The 15,615-nt window shown below is 40.5% G+C and overlaps 1 protein-coding gene across 1 annotated transcript in view; it reads right to left on the bottom strand.

Annotated features, from left to right (window-relative positions):
• Window positions 1-15,615, bottom strand: part of epha10 (EPH receptor A10) — a 135,634-nt gene that overhangs the window by 35,216 nt on the left and 84,803 nt on the right. The gene's annotated exons all lie outside the window — the stretch shown is intronic.

Below are 15,615 nucleotides of genomic sequence, written 5' to 3'. Positions count from 1 at the left end.
ACTCACTCTCTCTCTCTCTCGCTCACACAAACACTCACTCACTCACACATACTCTCTCTCTCTCACACAAACAACCAAAGAAGAAAAAACACTCACTCATTCACTCACTCACTCACTCACTATAGAGAGATTGCAACACTCTGAAATGTGATCTTGCCCTCAGCAATGGCAGTGGGGAACGCGACCAAACAGACACGTCATGCATAATAACACACACATAAACACACACACACACACGATAACACACACCCATGATAACGCACACTCATACGCCACACTGCTGTGTTCTCGCAGAGCACTGGATGCCTCCAGGTGTGAGTTAACCTTCCAGTTAGGGTGAAAGTGTGTGTGTATTACACTGTTTACACACACCCATCTCAGGCCTCAGTGAGGATGAGGAGGGACATTCTTCATCAACGCTGCAGAAAACTAAACACTATGAATTTAAAAAATATATATTTAACCAATTCAAATTATTTTTTTTTTTATACTGTTTTTTAAATTCTCCATTTAAGAAAAAAATAAAACAGACATGATAAATTATGCATCGACAAGGCTAAAATGTTAAATTAACTTTAAAATTAGAAATGTTGCATTGGCAACTAAATTAAATAATAGAAGTTTAAGTACTAAAATGACTAAACTAAACTAAAAAAAAGAAATTAAGCACAAATATAAATTTATAAAAATTTTTTTTTTTTTTACAAAAAGCACATAATAAAATGACAAACTTACTGAAAAAATAAATCAGCTAATTCAAAATGAATAAATACTATTATATAAATAATACTAAAAATAAAACTTATTTGACAATATGGGGGAAAACAAATATTAATATCTTACAATTTTCTTGATTAAAAAAATATACTGAATATACAAAAAAAAAGTGCCAAACACTGAAGTGTGTAAAGGAAAATACAAGCTCAAAAACGTATAACCAAGAGGAGAAGCTCGCACACTTAATCATAGAAAATGTCTTATTTTATTTTTGTCATGGGATGTGGAGGAGATGAACCCAAAAGCAGACGAGGTGCAGACACTCAAGGTTTATTTAAACACAAAAACAGAAAACAAAACCCACGAGGGGGCAAAACAGAACTGAGGAGAGGTAACTCTGACTAAGACAAGATAACAAACAATGACTAAACTCTGACTAGACGATGACGGGAAACGAACTCACAAAACTGATATAACAGGTCACTGACAAAGTACTCACAGTTTTAAACAAGCAACGTCTCACAAGGAATAACAGGCAAAGTTAGATAATGTACCGACACAGGACAGAAAACATGAGGGGATTAAATAGGGAGCAAACTAATCAGGAACACAGGTGATGATGGGTAAAGCAATCAAGACAAAACGAGGATAACAAGGGGGCGGGGCAGAGAACGAGACAACACAAGCACATGGCCCAAACAAATGGCCATGTGCTTGTACACAAAACATGGGTCTGTCATGATCCTGCCTCAAAACAAGAAAGATCTAGGACATGAAGGCAGAATCATGACAATTTTATTACACCTGTAATCGACATGGCTAGATCAAACTATCAGAAATAATTATTACAGGGACAAAACTTTTTTTAGAATTGATGTTAATTTTAAAACTTTATCCTTCACGCTCTATCCTGCACGCATGTTATTATTATTATTACACTTGTATTTCATTCAGTAAATATCAATTTTTATATATAAATTAAATATTGAATATATATATATTTTTTATATCCAGCACATTATTGACCCCAGAATGTGGAGAAAAGCAGCTTCCACAAACACACACACACACACACACACACACACACACACACACACACACACACACACACACACACACACACACACATTTACATTCCGGTAGCAAGAAATAAATAAAGAAAAACTATTGTGAAATAAACAAACAAAGGGTGGAACGCATTACCCAGAATGCTTCACCAGCTGGGCAGGTTGATAGAGTTGCTATTATAATTTCTATTATGGCAGGGAGAGCGAGAAGGATAGAATAGAGGGAGGATTTCTGTCGTCCTGCTGAGACTGATGCCTGCGAGACATTTATATTTCCATCTAAAGAACGATATTACAACACCTGCGACAGAGAGGCGGAGGAGAGGAAGAGATGGAACGAGGAAGCCTGGTGAAGGAAAGGAGATAGATGGGAGAAAAGGCTTTTAAAGAGGGAAGAAATGGAGCAAACGAACGAGTCCAGGAACTGTAAAGGGACACGGAGGGCAAAAAATAAATCAGATCTGCCATTTTGCATTAAATTTCAAACTTCGAATCGAAATCCAATTTCTTTAGCTCAGATTAGATGTGTAATTTCTGCATCAATTCTAACACTAAACAGCCACAACAATGACCGTTGACTATTTTTCAAAAATGAACACCCCTCGTCTATCATTGGCTGGCCACACAGATAGCCCCGCCCCCAACTCATGCCATTGGTTGAGAGCAAACAGAGCAAAGTTTTGAAAGCTCCATTTTAAAGCTTCATCTGCATCTTCAGGCAAAATAGAAGACAGTACGGAAATAGAAGTACGGAAGTAAATAAAGGTGAAGTGCGTTTATTTATTTATTTATTTGTTTGTTTGTCCAAACATTTAACACAAACGTACACAGAAAACTCCTAAAGATTCAAGCAGAATCAATCAATGTTAGAAGCTTATTATTCACCCAACTTAAAAATAGAGGAAATCGGAGAGAAATACAAAAAATATGAAAAACACAGTAAGAAAAGTGTCTGACAGAAATATGAGGAGCTTCGTTTTCCTCAAAGCAGCAACAGCAACACTGTGAGTTACAGACACAGCGTAAAACAAGCCGACAGCACAGGAGAGAAAACACACACACACACACACACTGCCGGAAGAGTTCAGGACAAGTGCAGCAGAGTTACATACAACTGAAGAAAAATCAGCTCTGAATACAAGAAATACTCACACGCAAGCGTACACACACACACACACACACACACACACACAGAGAGAGAGAGAGAGAGAGAGAGAGAGAGAGAGAGAGAGAGAGAGAAAGAAAAGAAGCAAAGACAGGGCGGTCTGGCAGACTGATATCTCCCCCTAGAGATGACAGACAGCTGTCAATCAAAGCATTAGGCCATCGGTCTCATCACAAGATTGCCTGAGCAGTGGGAGTGGAGACAGAAACTCATCAACCCCCTACAGCTACACACACACACACACACACACACACAGACACACACACACACACACTCACTAACACACACGCACACACACGTACACACACACTCACATGCACACACACCCACAAACACCCACAAACAGCATCCTAAACATATTCTTCATGCATAACCCATCAAAAATGCAATTATGCGATATTTATTACAACCATAAATGCACTAAGCAAACACACACAGTAGGGCTGGGTGACACAGATAAAAAAATATATATATATATATATACAGTATATATATATATATATATATTTTATTTTTATTTATTTATTTATTTATTTTTAGCTTTTTGATGACATCTGAGATATGTAAATATTAATATTAATGTGTTTTCCATGAAACTAGATTTAGTCAGAAGAAACATCACAGCCACAGACACTACAGCCTAGTAGATAAAAAAATATTTAATGACCATTTTAATGGTTATAATGGTAATAATGCGCCCCTGGATTGGTGCAGTTATATTCCTAGAGGAGTGGGCCCGTACAGCCAAAGGTGAAGGCAGACTGCCGACTCATAAGCAAGTGAGATGGCCTCGATCACCCACTTGCTCATCCTCGGCTTAGATGCCGGGCACCCCTTTGTGGCGGGCACCCCCAAAGCAAACGAACAGTGTTCAGACTTTCTCCACAGTTCTGTGGCATCTAAGGCCCTAACTGGGTAGAGCAGATAAAGTTTCTCCAGGTCTGACGTCCAGAAGAGGGCAGAAGGCCTGCGGTGCTCTAGGTCTTACAGTATTAGTAGGAACCTTAGGAACGTAACTTGGTCTTAGGGTGAAGAAGACCCCTTACCATACCAGGAGCAAATTCCATGCACGAGGGAGATACCGAAAGTGTTTGAATGTCTCCAATTCTCTTGAGAGATGAAATAGCATTGAGAAAGACAGTCTTTAGAGAGATATTTTCAGAAACTTCCTCAATGGGCTCGAATGGAGCAAGGGAGAGGCCTTCTAGTACAACAGCCAAGTCCCATGTCGGCACACTCGTGTGGACTGCTGGCCTCAGCCTCAAAGTGCCACAAAGGAAAAAAGATTTTAGTGCGTGTCTCCCCAAAGATACTCCACTCAAAGGGACGTGGAAAGCAGCTAGTGCCGCCACGTACACCTTCAGTGTGAGGGGGATAACCCTGAGGAGAAGCGCTCCTGCAAGTACTCCAGCACTGCACCCACTGGGCCGTTAACCGGGTCCAACTGGTGCTCTCCACACCAGGAAGTGAAAGTCTCCACTTCAAGGCATACAGTTTCCGTGTGGATGGAGCTCTGGAGAGAATGGTCTCAACAACCTCAGTTGAGAGACCAGAACTTATGAGCTGGGCCCCCTCAGAGGCCAAGTCCACAGTTTCCACAGTTGTGGGCGGGGGTGAAGGATCGACCCACTCGCCTGAGAGAGTAGGTCCCTCCTGATCGGAATCTCCAGAGGAGAGCCGTCGAGGAGAGACACTGGGTCCACATACATATTCAGGCCGGCCAGAACGGGGCTACTAGCAGTAGACTGACCTCATCCTGGCGAACCCTTCCCAGAACTCCTGGGAGCAGAACAATCGGGGGAAATGCGTACCGACTTGACCTCAGCCACGTGTGCACCATGGCTGAGTGAGAACCACAGCGGACAATGTGTGGTCTCTTGGGATGCAAACAGGTCGGCCTCGGCTCGACCGAAGTTCTCCCAAAGGAGCTCCATCACCTTGGGGTGAAGTGTCCACTCCCCGGGCCTCGGCCCCTGCCTCGGCAGGATGGAAGTGCCCTGGTATATATATATATATATATATATATATATATATATATATATATATATATATATATATATCGCTCTCATATATGGTGAGCCAGCTTGTATAAGGGGCGCGATCGCAGACACCCCTGATGGTTTATATAGGAGACCACCGATGTGTTGTCGAAACCGAACAAGCACATGATGGGACCTCAGGTCTGGGAGGAAGAGTTTTAGAGCCTGGAACACCGCCAACATTTCTAGACAGTTGATATACCACGAGAGATGATGGTCCTGCCACAGACCTTGGGCTGGGCGAGCACTCATGATCGGCCCCAACCCGTGAGGGAAGCATCCGTCGTTAGCGTGACAACAGACATGAATATTACAAGCAGCAATATTTTATCATGAGCAGTAATAAAATCCCACACAAATGCAGCAAATTCATAAATTCAAATAAATTAGTAAATAGATAAATAAAAGAATAACAAATGCCAATGGCAACGACAGAGGGCAGCAAACGGCAAGCCAACACAGGCGCCATCTTGCTTCCATTTTATATGACACCATCAGAGTTTTGTGTTTGAACTTCAGTTTTTTGCGGTAGCTCTGTATATTTATTGTAGAGTTAATGAAAGTTATCATGAGCATTGTAATGTGTGAAGCGTATGTCAAACGTCAGAGAAGATTTTAAAACGAGCGGTTCCTTCATAAATCTGTAAGATCTTTCCTTTATGCTGTGGAAATATAAGCCGGAAGACGAACACTGATTCGTCAGTGAATCAATTCACTGCAGTGGAATGTTTGAACTGATTCGTGGAAATGAGTTGAACGAACCAAATCTGAAGCTGCTCAAGTATAAACGATATATGGCTGTCTTACATTCATGAGAAGGATTGCAGAACTAATCTAATGGCGTGCTCTTTAATCTTAAAGGCTAAATAAAGAGTGCATTAAATCACAATGTTTCTTAATTCTATATCATCATCATCATCATCATCATCATCATCTTCACTGCGACTCAGTTTGATGTTCTCTGACCTCTGTCTGTCTGAGTCTGTTTCTCTCTTCACACACTCTATGATCCAAGAACGTCTAGAGCTCAATTCTACATGAACTCCACGCATGAAGCATAACAAGCTCTCAGAAACATCCCTGATTACCACAAACACCTTCACCGTTAGAAGCGAGGAAGACGACCAATTAAAATCCTTTACACTCTGTGACAAAGGAGGCAAATTGGTGAGTGTGTCAGTGAATGGAGGATGATGACTCAATCTGTCTCTCTCACTCTCTCTCTCTCTCTCTCTCCCTCGTTTCCCCATTACAGCAGAGAGAGAGAGAGAGAGAGTCGGTAACACACACACACACACTGTGTATCGAGATGGAGAACGAGATGCTTCAGACGGACGGATGGATGGAAGTGGAGGAGGGGGAGAAATAAACCTTTAAACTGTTAAAGTTGGAGTGTATCGATCAGGTAAACAGGTAAAAATACACTTCGGATGTTTGCGCAGCCAAACTAAACACAGCAGGAATGAGTTTATGTTTGATAGATCTCATAAAAAAGTTATAATTCTGTAAAAGATTTCCAGTTACCTTTTCAAGACCAGTTTACTTGAGAGAAAAAAAATAATTATATATATATATAGTAATTCAAAATGTATGACTGCTTAATAATGCCACCTTAAAATAAGATTTTAGAACAAGATTTAATAGGTTTTTTTTTTTTTAAATATATCTATTTTAAATTGTAATGCAACTTATTTTGTCTCGTAACAGACTTATGAAATTATATTCACAACCTTACAACTTTATTGAAATCTTAGTTTTTGTTTCTTGGAACTAAACAGTTGTATGTCTTTCATCATTCATCAATGGCTCAGTCAATAATTTGACAATTTACCTTCTCAAGAAACAAAAGATCAACAAATACACACACATATATATATATAAAAAATACATCAGATATATTAAAAATATCGTCCTTTGTGTTCCACAGAAAAAAGTCAGTTCCACTTTATATTAAGTGTCTTTAACTAGCATGTACTAACATTTAGGTTTGATATAATGCACTTATTGTGTACATACATGTTTTATACTGTACTTGTATTTAAAAAATAGCTACATGTAACTATAGCGGTTTTAATTTCTGTAATGACATCTATAATCACACTGTTGATCACACTAACCTTCTCCACATCCCTCTACAGCAGCACAAGTGTTTTACGACACAACATCAGCACAATAATACATTATACCTCACCATTATCATTTTTTGATGTAAGAAGACACCTAATATAAAGTGTGACCAGACAGGAAGTCTAACACACACTCTCTCTCTCTCTCTCTCTCTCTCTCTCTCTCTCTCTCTCTCTCTCACACACACATACACACACACACCCTCTCTCTCTCTCTCTCTCTCTCTCACACACACACACACACACACACACACACACTCTCTCTCTCTCTTTCCATGTCCTCCTCTTATCCCTCTCTCACCCCAGAGGTGCCGGATCCCGGTGAGCTCCACAGGCTTTCCCATCTAAAGCAGCAGAATAATCCTCTGAAGATACTGAAATGTCAATCCCTCTCTGCTGACCCCTCCCTTCTCCCTCAGAGACACACACACTGACTCACATACACACTCACTCACTCACTCACTCACTCACTCACTCACTCACAGACTCACTCACTCACTCACTCACTCACTCACAGACTCACTCACTCACTCACTCACAGACTCACTCACTCACTCACTCACTCACACACTCACACACTCACACACTCACTCACTCACTCACTCACTCACTCACTCACAGACTCACTCACTCACTCACTCACTCACTCACTCACTCACTCACTCACTCACTCACTCACTCACACACACACACACACACACACACACACACACACACACACACACAGGGCTTTGTCTCAGTGTTCTGGTGTATCAGAGCAGATCGTGTCCAAACTCAGATCAGAGACGTGACCCAAATCTGTCCACTTTTTGGGTCTCATTCATGGCTGATTCATAACTCATATTCATGCCCTCATGTTGTCAGATCCGCAGTATTACATGGTGTACGAGGCACTTTAAAAATGACTATGTGTCATGAGAGAATATAAAGAACTGAATGAAGCAGCTACACATTCATGCAGCCGATGGAGTTTTTAATCGACCACACAAATAAGTGACTCATCCATGGTGACAAAAAGCCTTTACAATCTCTCTCTCTCTCTCACACACACACACACACACACACAATCACAGGGGTTGGAAAGCCGTCAGAGTTATTTCCGTTTATAAATTCACATTGATTCAGCCTGAACAGATGCCTTGTTAAAATGAATCTGTAGCACAACTCAGTTTGCAGACGCACACACACACACACACACACACACACACACACTCACAAACACACACACACTCGATGTTGAAGGGGTCTGGCTGGTTCAACTTTACCTTTTAATTACAGTATTTCCTGTACTATTACTATTTATAATTTATTAATTAATATTATTCATGGTCCACCATCAACTATCCATATGTCCAATATATATCGGTCACTAATACTGTGAAGAGTGTTGGAGGTTTTATTGCTTGTACCTTCAGGGTTAGTGTGTGTGTGTGTGTGTGTGTATGTCATAAGCAGTCATATGAGCCAGTGTTTGTTTCTCCCTGAACCGTGACGGGCTCCACACGAACAGAGTGCATGATGGGCCGGAGACAACATGCCATAAACGAACCAATGACCTTTATGAATACTGCATCCGTGACTTTGAGGGCAAACCTACACTACACCTGTTCGCCAATCCCTGCTCTCGTCCTCGCAGACAGAAACACTAAAGAGGATCTATTGTGTTGTTTTTTCCCATCTTTCTTTAGTGTGTAATGTTCCTGTTTGAGGATGAAAAAGCTCCAGATATTCTCTATATCAGTGTCAGTGTTCCTGAACTCCTGAAACGCCTCCATTGTAGTCTTGAGTTTCTTCCTGGACGAACACGTCACAATATTCCTCATTATAATAATTAATGCGCAGAATAAAGGGGCGGGGCCTGGTTGAGTTAGTTAGTAGTGTGTTAAACTGGCGGTTATGGTAAGGGGCGGGACATTTCCCAAACACACTCAAAGCGCTCGACCAATCACAACCGAGCGGCAACTTTACACTTGAATCCAACACTGAAGAGACTTAAACTGCAGTTCACCAACTGGCCACTAGAGACCGGCTGCAGAAGAGGGTCATTACCCATAAACCCCCATGTTAAAATGCTCAACTTTACAACAGAAAAAAACATGTTTACAGCCTGGTGCAAACAGTTTTGGTCTATATTGAGCCTTAAAGTTCTGCATAATTAAGGGCATGGCCACTTGAGTGACAGCTGGATTGCCGCTGATGTCACTACTAGGCGTTTGTCTGCTGTCTGTTAGCGTCACCTCAGCTAATCCGCCTCGCTGCACATTTCCGTTTATCCGGGAGTGACGCGCTTCCAAGATGGCGACGGCCGGCTCCGCCCACTCTGGGCTTCAAAAATGCTCTATTCTTTACATTCTATGATCACAACACACTGCTCCAGCCGACCAATCAGAGCACAGTGTGCTTTTCAGAAGGAGGGGCTTCATAGAGACAGGAAGTAAACAGAGCGTTACTGACAGACTGGGAAGAGAGGAGCTGCAACAATGGAGAATATGAGGAGAATAATCAACATTCAAGCAGGAAAACCTGTTCTAGTGGAGCCTGAAAACATCAAGACTTTGAAGAAGGGCATAATATGGGCTCTTTAACCTTCCTCTCAGAATAAGCACGGTTCACATCCGGCAGCATTGGCTCGTAGCCGGTGTCGGGTTTAAGAGCACAGGTCGATGAGAAGTTCCCCCTGACCAAACGGATTCCCAGTGTTTGAGGAGGAGTCTTTGAGCCGGGCTTTATCGGGCCACCGCAGGCGCTGACGGAGGATCGCATGAAAGCAGGAGTTGCTTCGCTTCTTTTCTTCAGAAACCACAGGGATCTACACAGATTATTACCGTTCTTACACACTTGTGAACATTTGTGTGGGTGTTTATGAGTGTGTGTGCATGTCTGACGGGTTTAACCTCCTGCATTCAGATTATCACTCGCATACGGAGAAGGGAAGCTGTTTTAAATAAGCCAATTACGTTATATGAACTTCAGAATGTTACACTGACTTGGGTTTTTCTCAAATCAAACTCAAGTTCAACACATTATGATATTTACATTATATTTAATCATTTAGTAGATGCTTTTATCCAAAGTGACTTACAAATGAGGAGAGCAATAGAAACATTAGCAATAACCAAAACAGTAAACCACAATATCAGTGATTCTATGAAAGATATTATTTGATCTTGAAAAATAAAGAAAAATGTTGTTTATATATTAAATAAGCATGTTCTAATACCTATTTTTTGATAATCCATATAGATATATAAAATATAGAACCTTTAATTGGTTATTGTTCTCTTTTTATATGTAACTTGACACTAACAGCGGTTCTTAACTGATTTCTTGCCTTGGTTTGGCTCTTGATTTTTACATTGGACATAGTAATACAGGGAAAGTAAAAAAAAAAAAAGAATGTCATAATTTGTCATAATTTACTCACCCTCAAGTCGTGAAACCTAAATTACCCTTTTATACAGAACATAAAATAAAATTGTTCAACACTGATAATAATCATAAATGTTTCTTAAGCATCAAATCATCATATTAGAGTGATTTCTGAAGGATCATGTGACACTGAAGACTGGAGTAATGATGCTGAAAATTCAGCTTTGATCACAGGAATAAATTACACTTTACTATATATTCACATAGAAAACAGCTGATTTACACTGGAATAATATTTCACTGTTTTACTGTATTTTTGATCAAATAAATGAGCAGAAGAGACTTGCATACATATATAGACTTATAGACATATAGGTGCAAAATATTCTCTATTCTCAGTGGGACATTTTCTCAATTAATTTGCTTTTGGCAGGTGTGGATAAAAGTTAATTTGGATTCGGCCTGAAGGGGGAAGGAGAGGAACTCGACCACTGAAAAGGTGTGAGAGACAAAGAAAGTCATTTTTTGGCTGAGAAAAGCAATTGTGTTGGAAAGAGCGTCACATAATGAAAGGCGCACAGAAGTCGAGTGCCAAATAAAGTCGAGTGCCAAATAAAGTCGAGTGCCTCTGCAATTTACTTTTAATGGAAAGCAAAATCTGAGTGTGTAGAAGTCTTGATGAAAGAGATCTGATGCTTTAATAAACATGCAGACCATTCAGCCTTTGTGTTTCTGTGTGTGTGTGTGTGTGTGTGTGTGTTTGTGCATGTGTGTGTGTGCCTGTGTGTTTGTGCGTGCGTGTGTTTGTGTGTGTGAGTGATTGTGACTGTGTGTACAGGTTTATATTACATCCAGCAGTTCCAACGAGGGAAATGCATTAAATTATGTTTTTTTGGAAAATGTAAAAATGCAGAACGTTTTTGTGATGGGTATGTTTATGGGTAGCGTGTGTGTGTATCAGGTTTTGCCTATATTGTGGGGACTGCAGTAAATTCCCCCGGTAAACCTGAAATTACCTCCAGGTAAATGGCATATTAACATAGTGAATAATGTCTTAATGCAGAAAGGTTTGTGAGGGTTTGTTTAGGAGCAAGAAAATATCATTGTCTCGAATTACTAACAGCACAAGTCAATGGACAGTGGCCACCATGATAGAAACACAGACGTGTGTGTGTGTGTGTGTGTGTGTGTGTGTGCATGTTGACCCATCAGCACACGCTCCATTTTTAGTGCTGACCTATTACAAAATGAAGTTGTATAAGAGCAACATCTGGAGTCAAGCAGTGCACAGTGAACAGCTGGTGTGTGTGTGTGTGTGTGTGTGTGTGTGTGTGTGTGTGTGAGCGGCCAGTTCCAAAGAATTTGCTTGCACTCTCACACACACGTACATACACATACAGTACATTGCACACTGTATTATGTAAATGCCCAGTACACACTAGAGAGTATCAGGTCTTCAACTTTGTCATCAAATGCCTCTACAGGACATTGTACCCTGACATCAACTCTCTCTCTCTCTCTCTCTCTCTCACACACACACACACACACACACACACACACACACACACACACACACACACACACACACACACACAGATTAGCACAGACTGCTGAGCTCCTCCCTCTAACTCTCTCTCTCTCACACACACACACACACACACACACGGTACATTTGAAGTTTTTGACACTAAAAATGGACAATAGTCACACATTACGCAGGTATGATTATGTTTAACATCAGTCATTTCTGCTATAAGCACAATTCTTCCCTTCATGAACATGTGCAGATGTGTTATTGGATTGAATCAGTGGCCACAAATAAAATAACAAATAAAAAAGAGCTGTATAATAATAACTATAATGAAAGCATGAACCCTGACCGTGGCGATCTCATTAGAGAACAGAACCTCTGTTTAATCCCACACAATATAGAAAGACATCAGTGAGACGGAAAGCAATGAAACTGAGAAGCGCTAAGAAGAGTAAGCTGCTTTATCACAGCCTCATTTGACTCGAAACAGGGAATATTGCACTCAAATCAAAGAGAGATGAGAGAGAAACATCTGCGGTTTTAATGCTGTCCTCAAACACTGTCTCTCAACATCTGGACCACATTTGCTCTGTGAAAACCGTCTTAGAGAGGAATCAATAACAGCATTTACTGTAACACAAAACTCTGAATAATGTGAACGCTGCGACGTGAGATCTGGTTTAATGATGACTAAATGAACCCAGTGGTGTTTCACACAACGCTCTCTCTCTAAACAGGTTTAACCCTCGACTCACTCATGCACTTTATTTGCTGAACCCTCTGGTGCTCTTCGCCTGTCGGTCAAAAACGACCGAAATTAATTTTTTATTTCAATTCAATTAATGTACTTTATTTTAGTTCGATAATGTTTTTTATTTAATATTTTATATTTGTAGGGGATTTTATGGTACTAAATTATATTTACGCTGTATTTATAATCCATTTATTCACTTTTTGAGCATAAATCTGAAAATGAAATTTCCAACTTAAACTGGTAAATCTTGAACGCTTTAGAGCGACAGACTGAAGTTTGATCTCTTTTTAAAGACGACATTTGGCAGGTTATTGCTGAAGTGAAAAATGTTTTAAAAAGTGAACTTAAAAAAGTTACAGAATTTTACGTTTATTGTTATGAAAAATGTGCAAAAATACTATTTGCAATTTTTATTTGAAATATCTTTTCAAAAACATGTTTTACTTTAAAACTGTGAGAAAAAGCCATAAATCTAAACAAGCTCAAAATTTGAGCCTGATATCTCAAAAATGATCTTTCAGTGAGAGTGTGTTCGGCTGCAGTACCAAACGCTTCCACTAGAGGAAATTCGTCTCCCATTCATTTCCAATCCGCTCATTTCTGACCGAGAGGAGCACAAGACTATTTTTTACAGAACCATTTAACCTGTTCCAATCATGTCCATGATTCTTTGTGTGTGTGTTCACACAGCAAGTGCCAAAACCTTCGTACCATTCCAATGAAGAAAAAAATTATTTAACAAAAAACAAATGTTACATTTCTTTAGACCAAAGAGCACCACATCACAGCATGAAACCTGTTCTAGCAGAGCCCAAAAACACAATCAAAGGCATAATATTGTCTCTTTAAGTGTGTAGGAAACAACACACATGTATCTGGCATGCTGGCTCATCCACACTGACACGACGGAAAACACTAGTGTGGACGGAGAGCGTTTTTAAACGAAAATGCCGTTTTCAAATGTATCCGGATTAATGTAGCCTTAGCCTGAGTGTGTAGGGAATAACCCTGAATGAACACTAGTGTGTGAATGCTGTACCCTAACACAATTGTGAGTTTATATCACGCAATTCTGACTTTATAACACGCAATTCTGACTTTATAACATGCAATTCTGACTTTATAACTCACAATTCTGACTTTATAACACAATTCTGACTTTATATCTCGCAATTCTGACTTTATATCACGCAATTCTGACTTTATATCTCACAATTCTGACTTTATATCTCGCAATTCTGTCTTTATATCTCGCAATTCTGACTTTATATCTCGCAATTCTGACTTTATAACACAATTCTGACTTTATATCTCACAATTCTGACTTTAAATCTCACAATTCTGACTTTATATCTCGCAATTATGTCTTTATATCTCGCAATTCTGACTTTATATCTCGCAATTATGTCTTTATATCTCGCAATTCTGACTTTATAACTCGCAATTATGTCTTTATATCTCACAATTCTGACTTTATATCTCGCAATTCTGTCTTTATATCTCGCAATTATGTCTTTATATCTCGCAATTCTGACTTTATAACTCTCAATTCTGACTTTATATCTCGCAATTATGTCTTTATATCTCACAATTCTGACTTTATATCTCGCAATTCTGACTTTATAACTCGCAATTGTGACTTAATATCACCGATTCTGACTTTATAATGCTGTACCTAGCAGGCTGGTGGACACGTTGACCTGCGTGTGTTTAAGTGTGTAGGGAAGTGTGTGTTTAAGTGTGTGTGAATGCTGTACCTGGCAGGCTGGTGGACACGTTGACCTGTGTGTGTGTTTAAGTGTGTGTTTAAGTGTGTGTGAATGCTGTACCTGGCAGGCTGGTGGACACGTTGACCTGCGTGTGTTTAAGTGTGTGTTTAAGTGTGTGTGAATGCTGTACCTGGCAGGCTGGTGGACACGTTGACCTGTGTGTGTGTTTAAGTGTGTGTTTAAGTGTGTGTGAATGCTGTACCTGGCAGGCTGGTGGACACGTTGACCTATGTGTGTTTAAGTGTGTGTTTAAGTGTGTGCGAATGCTGTACCTGGCAGGCTGGTGGACACGTTGACCTGTGTGTGTGTTTAAGTGTGTGTTTAAGTGTGTGTGAATGCTGTACCTGGCAGGCTGGTGGACACGTTGACCTATGTGTGTTTAAGTGTGTGTTTAAGTGTGTGTGAATGCTGTACCTGGCAGGCTGGTGGACACGTTGACCTGTGTGTGTGTTTAAGTGTGTGTTTAAGTGTGTGTGAATGCTGTACCTGGCAGGCTGGTGGACACGTTGACCTATGTGTGTTTAAGTGTGTGTTTAAGTGTGTGCGAATGCTGTACCTGGCAGGCTGGTGGACACGTTGACCTGTGAGTGTTTAAGTGTGTGTGAATGCTGTACCTGGCAGGCTGGTGGACACGTTGACCTGTGTGTGTTTAAGTGTGTGTTTAAGTGTGTGTGAATGCTGTACCTGGCAGGCTGGTGGACACGTTGACCTGTGTGTGTTTAAGTGTGTGTTTAAGTGTGTGTGAATGCTGTACCTGGCAGGCTGGTGGACACGTTGACCTGTGTGTGTTTAAGTGTGTGTTTAAGTGTGTGCGAATGCTGTACCTGGCAGGCTGGTGGACACGTTGACCTGTGAGTGTTTAAGTGTGTGTGAATGCTGTACCTGGCAGGCTGGTGGACACGTTGACCTGCGTGTGTTTAAGTGTGTGTTTAAGTGTGTGTGAATGCTGTACCTGGCAGGCTGGTGGACACGTTGACCTGTGTGTGTGTTTAAGTGTGTGTTTAAGTGTGTGTGAATGCTGTACCTGGCAGGCTGGTGGACACGTTGACCTGCGTGTGTTTAAGTGTGTGTTTAAGTG

This window comes from Abramis brama (genome assembly GCF_963993115.1).
Source record: "Abramis brama genome assembly, chromosome: 12".
NCBI classification, from domain to species: Eukaryota; Metazoa; Chordata; class Actinopteri; order Cypriniformes; family Leuciscidae; genus Abramis; species Abramis brama.
Note: the sequence above shows the minus strand (reverse complement) of the source record. Positions and strands in the feature narration are given on the sequence as shown.